Source organism: Furipterus horrens, unplaced genomic scaffold, assembly GCF_987537825.1.
Source record: "Furipterus horrens unplaced genomic scaffold, mFurHor1.1.pri manual_scaffold_4, whole genome shotgun sequence".
In the NCBI taxonomy this organism is placed as follows: Eukaryota; Metazoa; Chordata; class Mammalia; order Chiroptera; family Furipteridae; genus Furipterus; species Furipterus horrens.
In genome coordinates, this window is record NW_028327174.1 from 102,821,479 (window position 1) to 102,830,219 (window position 8,741).

The following is an 8,741-nucleotide window of genomic DNA, read 5'->3' on the forward strand; positions in this document are numbered from 1 at the left end:
GTTCCCTGTAATTTTCTTGGAGATGTTGGTAACTTCCTTGGAGTTTGTCGTAGTTATCTTTGAGGTTGTCAAGTACATGGAGCTTCTTCATCACCATTATTTTGAATTCCATGTCTGATATTTGGCTTATGTATATTCCATCTACCTTTCTTTCTGGGGATTCCTCTTTTTCTTTCATTGGGAGATTGTTTCTGTGTCTTCCCATGTTGTATTATTCTTGTTTGTTTTTGTTTATTAGATTTGTCTGTTTTGATTTCCCACCTTTGTGGTATGAGATTCTTTTTAGGAGACCTGGGGGTTTCAGTGGTGCAGTCTCTTTTGATCTCCTGAGCCTGACGCTCTTGGGATACCCTTTATGTCATTTGTTTATGCTGTCTTGTTATATTTCAGTTACTCTTTGGTGGGACCTTCCCTCTGGCTAGTTGATTGAGAGTCACTCTGCCCACCTTGTCTTGAGTTCTTTTGTGGAGATGCTGTTAAAACATAAACACACAGCCCAGGCAAGAAACCCACACCCTCAAAAATATCCCCCACCCTTTATCCCACTATCGGCAGCAAATGAGCCAGTATTAATATAAATGTAGTGAGGTTAAGACTATTATACTATAGGAGAAATAGGTAAGAGTTGTTTTAAATTTTTAAAAAAAGTGATTTTTGAGGTGGGGGCGTGATAGAATAATAATAGTAGGAAGTAGGATCAAGGCTGTGCAAGACAGTAAGTAAGATTTACATTGTATGTTAAAAAAAAAAGAGAAGGAAGAATGCAGAATAAAGTAAGAAAGTGGAAGTGTATAGTATTAGGTTTATATAGCAATTATATGCTATATATCTAGTGTAAAAGGCTAAACAAAATAGACAACCAAACAAACAAACAAAAATTGAAGAAGAAGGATGGGAGGGAGAGAAGGTATGAAACAGATTAAAAAAAATGGAATAAAATAAAATAAATAAAAATAAAATAAAAAATAATAAAATAAAATAAATATATAAGATAAAAAAATAATAGTGACATAAAAAAACATATATATATGAAAGAAAGAAAGTTTTTACTCAGTTCAGCCTTTGTGTGCAGTCTTCTTTTTCTGGATCCATACCTGGTCAAAATTCCATGAGTTTCAGATTTTTTCTGGCTGGCTGGCTGGCTGGCTAGCCGGCTGTGAGGGGATCTGGCTGATTTCTGCGGCTGCTTTTCTCTCCCTCATAGGCCTGCTGTAATTTTCTGCTGTGAGCCCCTCTGAGTTGGGTCTCTCCCCACTTGTCCTGCTGCACCTGCCAGCAGTCCTCAGGCTTCTCTAGCAACACTGTTCTGTTGGCAAGCCAGCGTGCATGTTCCTAGTCCCCGCCCAGCCTTGGGTCCTATCTTCGCTCCTCCTCCCAAGAAGTCTCTGTGCTCCAAGCCTCAGCACCGGGCTGTGTCTGTCCCTGGCTTGTAGTGTTTCACCTTTCATCTGTGCGCACTGCCCGCCTGCCTGGGGCCCCCACCGAGCCCGCGTTTCTGTCGCAGCTCTCCTGGCCCCGCTCTGCTCCTTTCTGTTCAGTGGCACCACGATGCATGCACCTGGGGCATGGGGCCCCCGGCTTAGACCTGCCAGTCCAGGGATTCCCCACCCTGACTCAGTTCACACAGCTTCCCACAGTCTGAGCCACTCGCAGTCCTCCTGCACCTCCGGCTGTTTTAAGGAAACCTTCCTATTGTCTTCCTCTGTGATTCCAGGATTCCACTGGTCTCAGCGCCCAGAATTTTTTTGAGGCAAAACTATCTTTAAAAAAAAAAAAAAAAGATTTTATTTGTTTATTTTTAGAGAGAGGGAAAGTGATGGAGAAAGAAAGAGAGAGTAACATTGAAGTGAGAGAAAAACATTGATCAATTGCGTCTTGTATTTACCCCTACCAGGGACCAAATCTGAAACCCAGGCACATGCCCTGACCTGGAATTGAATGTGTGATCTTTTGCTTTGTGGGACAGTGCCCAACCAACTGAGCCACCATACCAGTCAGGGTGAGGCAGAAATATCTTGATAGATAAACTATCATAAGACGTACATATTTGATTAGCAAACAATGTTCTTTGGGACATCCTTCCCCAAGCTTTCTCTTGTAAGCCTATGGGAAAGTACGATTCATATCACAGAAATTTCTTGAATCAGTTTTCTGTCATTAGGTTTACTGGACTTGGAGCTATGGAGATCACCAAAAAAGTGTAAGATTGTAGTTTTTCCTTTGAGGAACTTAGAGTTTGGAAAGTTAGTTGCCTAGTTATAGAGCTCTAGCAGGGGAAAATGCAGATGTGACGGAACATAGAATAAATACTCTGAGGCAAGCACCGGGAAGGCAGAAACTGTTCTTTATATTTCCTTTCAGAGTAACTGTAAACTCTGAAAATAGTTTTGTGATTGTTCAGAGTGTAGGGGTTTAAGTTTTATTCTGATCTTGATTTGTGGATTAATTGAAAAGATTTAAGGTATTTCATTTGTCATAATTACATGAACGGAGTTGTGAAGGCAAGAATAAGCAACATATATATGAGGAACTTGAAAGCAAACTTAGTTGGCTCTAGCAAAAGGGACCTTGTGGGGCAGCAAAATGAAATGTTTGCATTTCTATAGGGAGTTGGCTAATGCAGGGGTTTGAGTTTGGCTGAGGAAGTTTAAATTTGATCCAGTAAACAATAGGAGGGATTATAATAGGAGTTACAGTGATGGAAACTGAACAGAAAAGGTTGCCCTGGTAGATATTTGTAGGCTATGCAAGGATGAAGAAAGACCAACATCTGGGACACTGTTTAGGGAGTTCTGTTAAAATAAACCAAGTTAAAATATTTGAGGTTTTGTTCTAGAGGCTGATGGAGAAGAATGGTTAGAGTAAGCAGATAGATGAAGAAGGACCAGCAGGATTAATAACTTATTACTTATAGGAGTTGGAGAATGAGGTGGGTGCTAAGGAATAAGGGGGAGGATAGTGATGATGGATTTTTGTAAGGAGGCAGTAGAAAATTTGAAGCTAATTAGCTTAATTCTTGTTATGTTGACCTTCCTCTATAGATAAGACTTGTGAGGAGAGGGAGTTATGAGCTGGGAGAGAGGTTAGGAATGTGGGTGTAAATTTGAGTGTCTTTCAGATGTAATAAATGAAGCTGTGAGAGAGATAGCTTTACTTTTCTTACAGAAATGGAGCAGCAGACCAGAGGTTTCTCATGGTGAGGGAGAAAGGGAACAATTAAAGCACAGTGAGAAAGGTCAGTGAGATAGGAGGTGATCATGGTGTTGTAGATGCTAAGGGAGATTATTATTTCGAAGAGATTCAAAAAGGGGTGTGCAAACTCCAACATTAACTTTTCTTTATGTTTACTGAAGTTTTGTATAGTTTAGTAGACATAGTATTATTGGATTAATAAAACTTGAAATATTTAAAGTGTATAGGTTTCCCCCTATAATCTTAGAGTAGAGCATTCCTATGAAACCTTTTGTAAGTCGAAATGGCTTAAAGTGAAGAAGCAATCACCTTAGGACACATCTTGCTAACGGGTGCACAAAATATATCCAGATAAAGCACAGATGCTCACAGACAGTTCAAAGCTATGGCAACTTGATGCTGAGATGGTAAGTGTAGTTCCTGGTGAAAGAACTTGGCGCGGCCAGGGCCATTCTCACTCGTTTGGGGTGCATGCTGCGTCCATAAGTGTTATTTGCCTCACTGCAAAACAAACACTGAAAGCTGTTTTCACTTTTTGCCTTTTCTCTTAAAGCGAAAACCGTCTTCAGATTTCTTTTGGTTAGAGAACACAGGTACAAATGTAGGTCTTTCATAAGAGCAAAGTGGTGTAAAGCAGGGGATACCTGCATTATCTATTGTTTAATTGGTAAGAAAGGAGTAATGGCGTCAAATTACTGTTATAGCTTATAGAGTGTCAATATTTTCATGTAAAGGGATTGCCAACATTAAATTTTGCCTCACATAACAAAACTAGTTTCTTTTCACATCATTAAAAAATTTATAATTTAACTTAAGTGAAGGGAATAGTGTACTTTATATTAATAGTTAGTAAGGTGCTTTTGCCTGTCTTAATATTGTGACATTTTTTAAAGTGTGATTTTTTTTTTTTTTGTCCTTAATTTTGCAAATGGATTGTAGTCCATGTTTATACCATCTCAGCACTGGTTTTGTTCTTTCCTATTTACTAAACCAGTCTTATTATATCTCTGCTGTAAAAATATTTTCTAAGATAACTTAAATATAATTTAAAAAGTCTTACCACAAGGTGTCATTGTAACCTATAAAAAGAATTTCCATGTAAACATGTGCAACACTAATTTTTACATTTCCTTGTGTTTTTAAGTCCATTTTTTGTTTCCTATTTGTCATATTTTGCAATTGTCTTAAGATATATCGTGTATCTCTTGCATTAGAGGAAAAACAAAGTAGCTCATTTTCTTGAGTTCTCATATTTTTTGCAAAAACATACTTTCCACTCACAAATTTCTTAGAGAAGATTGTTTGAAGGAAGAAATGAGTAGGAGTAACAGCAGGTGGACATGTAAGGAACGAAATACTTATTTTATGTCTTTGTTCCTGGTAGAACCAACTTTACCCCTTTGCTGATAAAATACCTGTAGAAGAAAGGTAGATATTTAGAGTGTTTTACTGTAATAGTATTTGCACTTACCAAGATGCTTTTGCAAAGTGAGTTTTAGTTCATACGGAGTATTAGTGCTTGAAGTAATTGTAATCTTTGAAATAGCCTTTTTTCTACTTTTAGCTGGATCCTATTTACGTCTTAAAAACTGTCCTGATTTCTTTCCTGGTTGGTCTTTTAACTAGTGATGTCATTAAAATAGGTTGTTTTTTTTTGTTGTTGTTATTTTTTTTTTTTTGAGGGGTAGGGGTGTGAATATTTAATAACACCTGTTACTTGTGCCTCCAAATTCATTTCAAGACTATTCCTTGTTGACTACCTGCTGCCAACTATTTTTTAAAAATAATTTATTTGTTTGTTTGTTTATTTATTTGTTTTTAGAGAAAGGAGAAAGAGAGGGAGAGAAACATCGCTGTGTGGTTGCCTCTCACTCACGCCCCCAACTGGGGACCCGACGTGCAACCTAGTCATGTGCCCTGACTGGGAATCGAACCAGCGACATTTGGCTCTCAGGTCAACGCTCAATCCACTGAGCCACACCAGCCAGGGTCCAACTATTTTAATTTAGGCCTTCATCATTGCTTTCCTGCACTTTTAATCTCTTTTTCTCTACTTTTGATCTTATTCCCTTTCTCTCTTACCCACTCCTTTCTCACCTCCCCAGTCTATCCTGCACACCTTGGATAACCTAGTTATTTTTTTGAAATACAAATCCACCCACAAACTTAGAACCTTGCATTGGTTCTTCTAGACTCCAGAATAAACTCCAGTTTTCTGCACACTGCCCTCAAGGCCCTGCCCTGCATCTCCAGGCTGATCTGCTACCCTACCTCAGTCCCAGCCCCCAATGTTCCTTCATTTCCATGCTTTTGTACTTGCATCCTTTTCTTCAGATTGCATCCTTTTCTTTGAATTACCTTTCCTGCATCCCTTTATTTGGATTTCCTTCTTTGTGAAGTCTTCCCAGACAGCTTCTCTAGGAGAATTCTCTGACCTCTCTGTATCCATATTACTTATAAATATATTGCAATGCTTTATAGTTTTACAATTTTGTGAATTCATTTATCATTTTCAATAGGTAGTATATCCACGTGGTAAAATTTTTTTGAAGAGAAGAATATTTTAATTAGTAAATTTTCTTTTATTCTTATTTAGTCAGCAATTGTTGGTTACCATGTATATTTCACTGACCATTGTAAACTCCTTGAGAGCAATGGTTTTATTTATTTCTGTATTCCTGTACCCAACAGAGAACATGCTTGTAATATTTTGGATATAGGCAGGCTTATCCTTGCTCAGAAGTCTGCTTGAGGTGGTGGCTGTGTATTTCTTTATCTCCTTCAAAGCCCTCTTAGTGTAAAATGGACCACTCAGTGAATATGGTATGGTAGCCACTCAGTAAATACTTAGTGTTCAATTGCTTTTAAGAAAAGATATAGCCTTGCCTGGTGTGGCTCAGTAGATTGAGTACTGCCCTGTGAACCAAAGGGCTACCGGTTAGATTCCCAGTCAGGACACAGGCCTGGGTTGTGGGCCAGGTCCCCAGTTGGGGGTGTGCGAGAGGCAACCACACATTGATGTTTCTCTCTCCCTCTCTTTGTCCCTTTCTTCCCCTATTTCAAAAAATAAATAAATAAAGTCTTTTTAAGAAAAGGTTAAGAAAGAAAAAAGACATAGTTTTAAAATTAACTGTATGTTTTGAGAATGACTTTTATTTATCTCCGTCTTCTGGTTCTGAAAATTTTGTACTTTCTTTTTGACAGATTCTCAAAGATGAAAAAAAGAATGCTTATGTTAACTGCAGTAATAATATAAGGTGAACTCTTATCAAATGTTTTAAATTTAACTTTTCAGACTAAGACATAAATCTCATGGGAATAAAATTAAATCAGGATTTATTTAAAATACAGAGTTTCCAGAATAATGTTGTTAGATTAGTAATCAACATTCTTTTTATGTTGGAGCCATGTGTTAGCCTTTTCTATTTTAGGAGAAATATGAGGCTGTGAGCAAAGAAGACTCCACAATTTGCGCAAAGGTATTAAGTGCTCAGAAATCTGTTAGAAAGTCCCCATGTTTCATGTAATAGAGCCTACACTAAGAAACGTTACAGTGAATTTGAAGTATGGTTTGAGAAAGATTTGTCTCTGTTGTTCATATCAGAACTTTTCAAAGACTTTTTCTAATTTATTTGTAGGCATTTGAGGTTGACTGGTTACTATATCCTACTTTCCAAAATTCTTTTGTGTGAATTAAGCTGTGCGGAGGCAGACAGTGCAATTAAAGAATAGAATAACATTTTAATTCAGAGTGCTTAGTGGTTGATTGCTAACCACATTAATATGTATCTTCATCCCTTCGTCTTTCCTTGCCCTCTGGTTTCTTTCTGAGTCACAATTATGGGGCCTGGCACCTTACCAGGGCTTTGAAGGGTCTGCTCCCAGCTGTACTTCAGGTTTGACAGATGTCAAGTTGTGACATTTTTTTTTTGTATACAAGACACCCTGCATGGCCATCCAAAGGCTGTTTGGGTGACTAGTATAGGATTCTCTCTGGATTTTAAAGAAATTCATTTCTAATGTTTTGTTCATAAGTAAAAATGCCTGATGTAGGTTCTCCTTAGACTTTTAATGTTATTTTTAAAAACAACATTCACATTGGGGGCATGTAGTATTTAAAGCATTGTTTTGAAATGTTCAAAGGCATAGCATGTGCTTTTTAATGGAATGTGTTTGGAAGATTTCCATGAATATTGGCAGCTGTGCTTTTAGAATATTTTGAATTTCATTTTGGGGGGCAGACATTGTACCACTGCTTAAGAAATACAGTTCCTGTGCAAAAGAAAATGTCGTATATAGGTCTGTAAAACTGGAACTGGTCAAAAGAAGTAGAAGGAAGGACATTGGGGTATGTGGTTATGTGATAGTAATAGTTGCAAAGAGAGGAAGATGAAGTATTTGGAGTAGTGTTGTGCTTAGTCTTTTAAAAACAGCCTTTCACAGAGAGTAGTCATCTAATAAGTGTTCACTAATTAACAGATGGCTGAAATAATGTTTCACCTTTTTAAAAACTGTGTATTTAACATTTTTGAATTTACTTTATGAATTTCTTTGGTCAGCTGCACAATAGAAATTATTATTTTTATTATATACTTTACACGTCTAATACATATTTAGGTGTTTAAGTAATTGATACCTGTATATTAACGGATTGAAATCAGACCATGGTAGAAATTTAAAATTGTGATAGATATTTTGGTTTTAGGTAAAATTCATTACGAAAAAAAGACTGAAGAGAAAGTAAGTATATTAGTTACCGATGACTATTGTTAACAGATTACCACATACTGGGTAGCTTAAAATAACAAAAATGTATTCACTCACAGTTTGAAGGCCAGAAGTCTGAAATCAAAAGTGGCGCTCTGCCAAAGGCTCTAGGTACAATCCTTTTCTTGCTTCTTCTTGCTTCTTGTGGCTCCAGGCATTCCTTGGTTTGTGGCCACCACCATCTAATCTCTGCCTCCTTGGTCACATTTCTCCTCTTCAGTCTCAGAACTTCCTCTGCTTCCTTCTAAAAAGGATACATGTGATTGTATTTAGGGTCCACCCAGAAAAAACTCCTCCTTTTAAGAGCCTTAATCACGTTTGGGGGGCCATATCTTTTTGGGGGCCAGCATTCAGCATGATACAGTCTGGAAGCCTCAGTTACTGTGTGTGGATGACAAAAGTGAATCACATCTAAAGTAGCGTTAGAACCCTGGCTGGTGTGGCCCAGTGATGTGAGTGCCGGCCTGCGAACCAGAGGGTCACTGATTCAATTCCCACTCAGGGGCACACGAGAGGCAACCACACATTGATGTTTCTTTCCCTCTATTTCTCCCTCCCTTCCCAGTCTCTAAAAATAGATTTAAAAAATATTAAAAAAAAAAAAGCATTAGAATTGTGAATATATTCATTTGATATTTTTAAGCCATTATTTGCTTGTGTTTTTTTAGGTACTGAGGTTATAAAGACAAGTAAAACATGTTTCTTGCCCTGGAGGAAGTTACATTGCATGTATTACATATACTAAAATACAAGACAGAAGATAGAATAATTACCTGTACCCA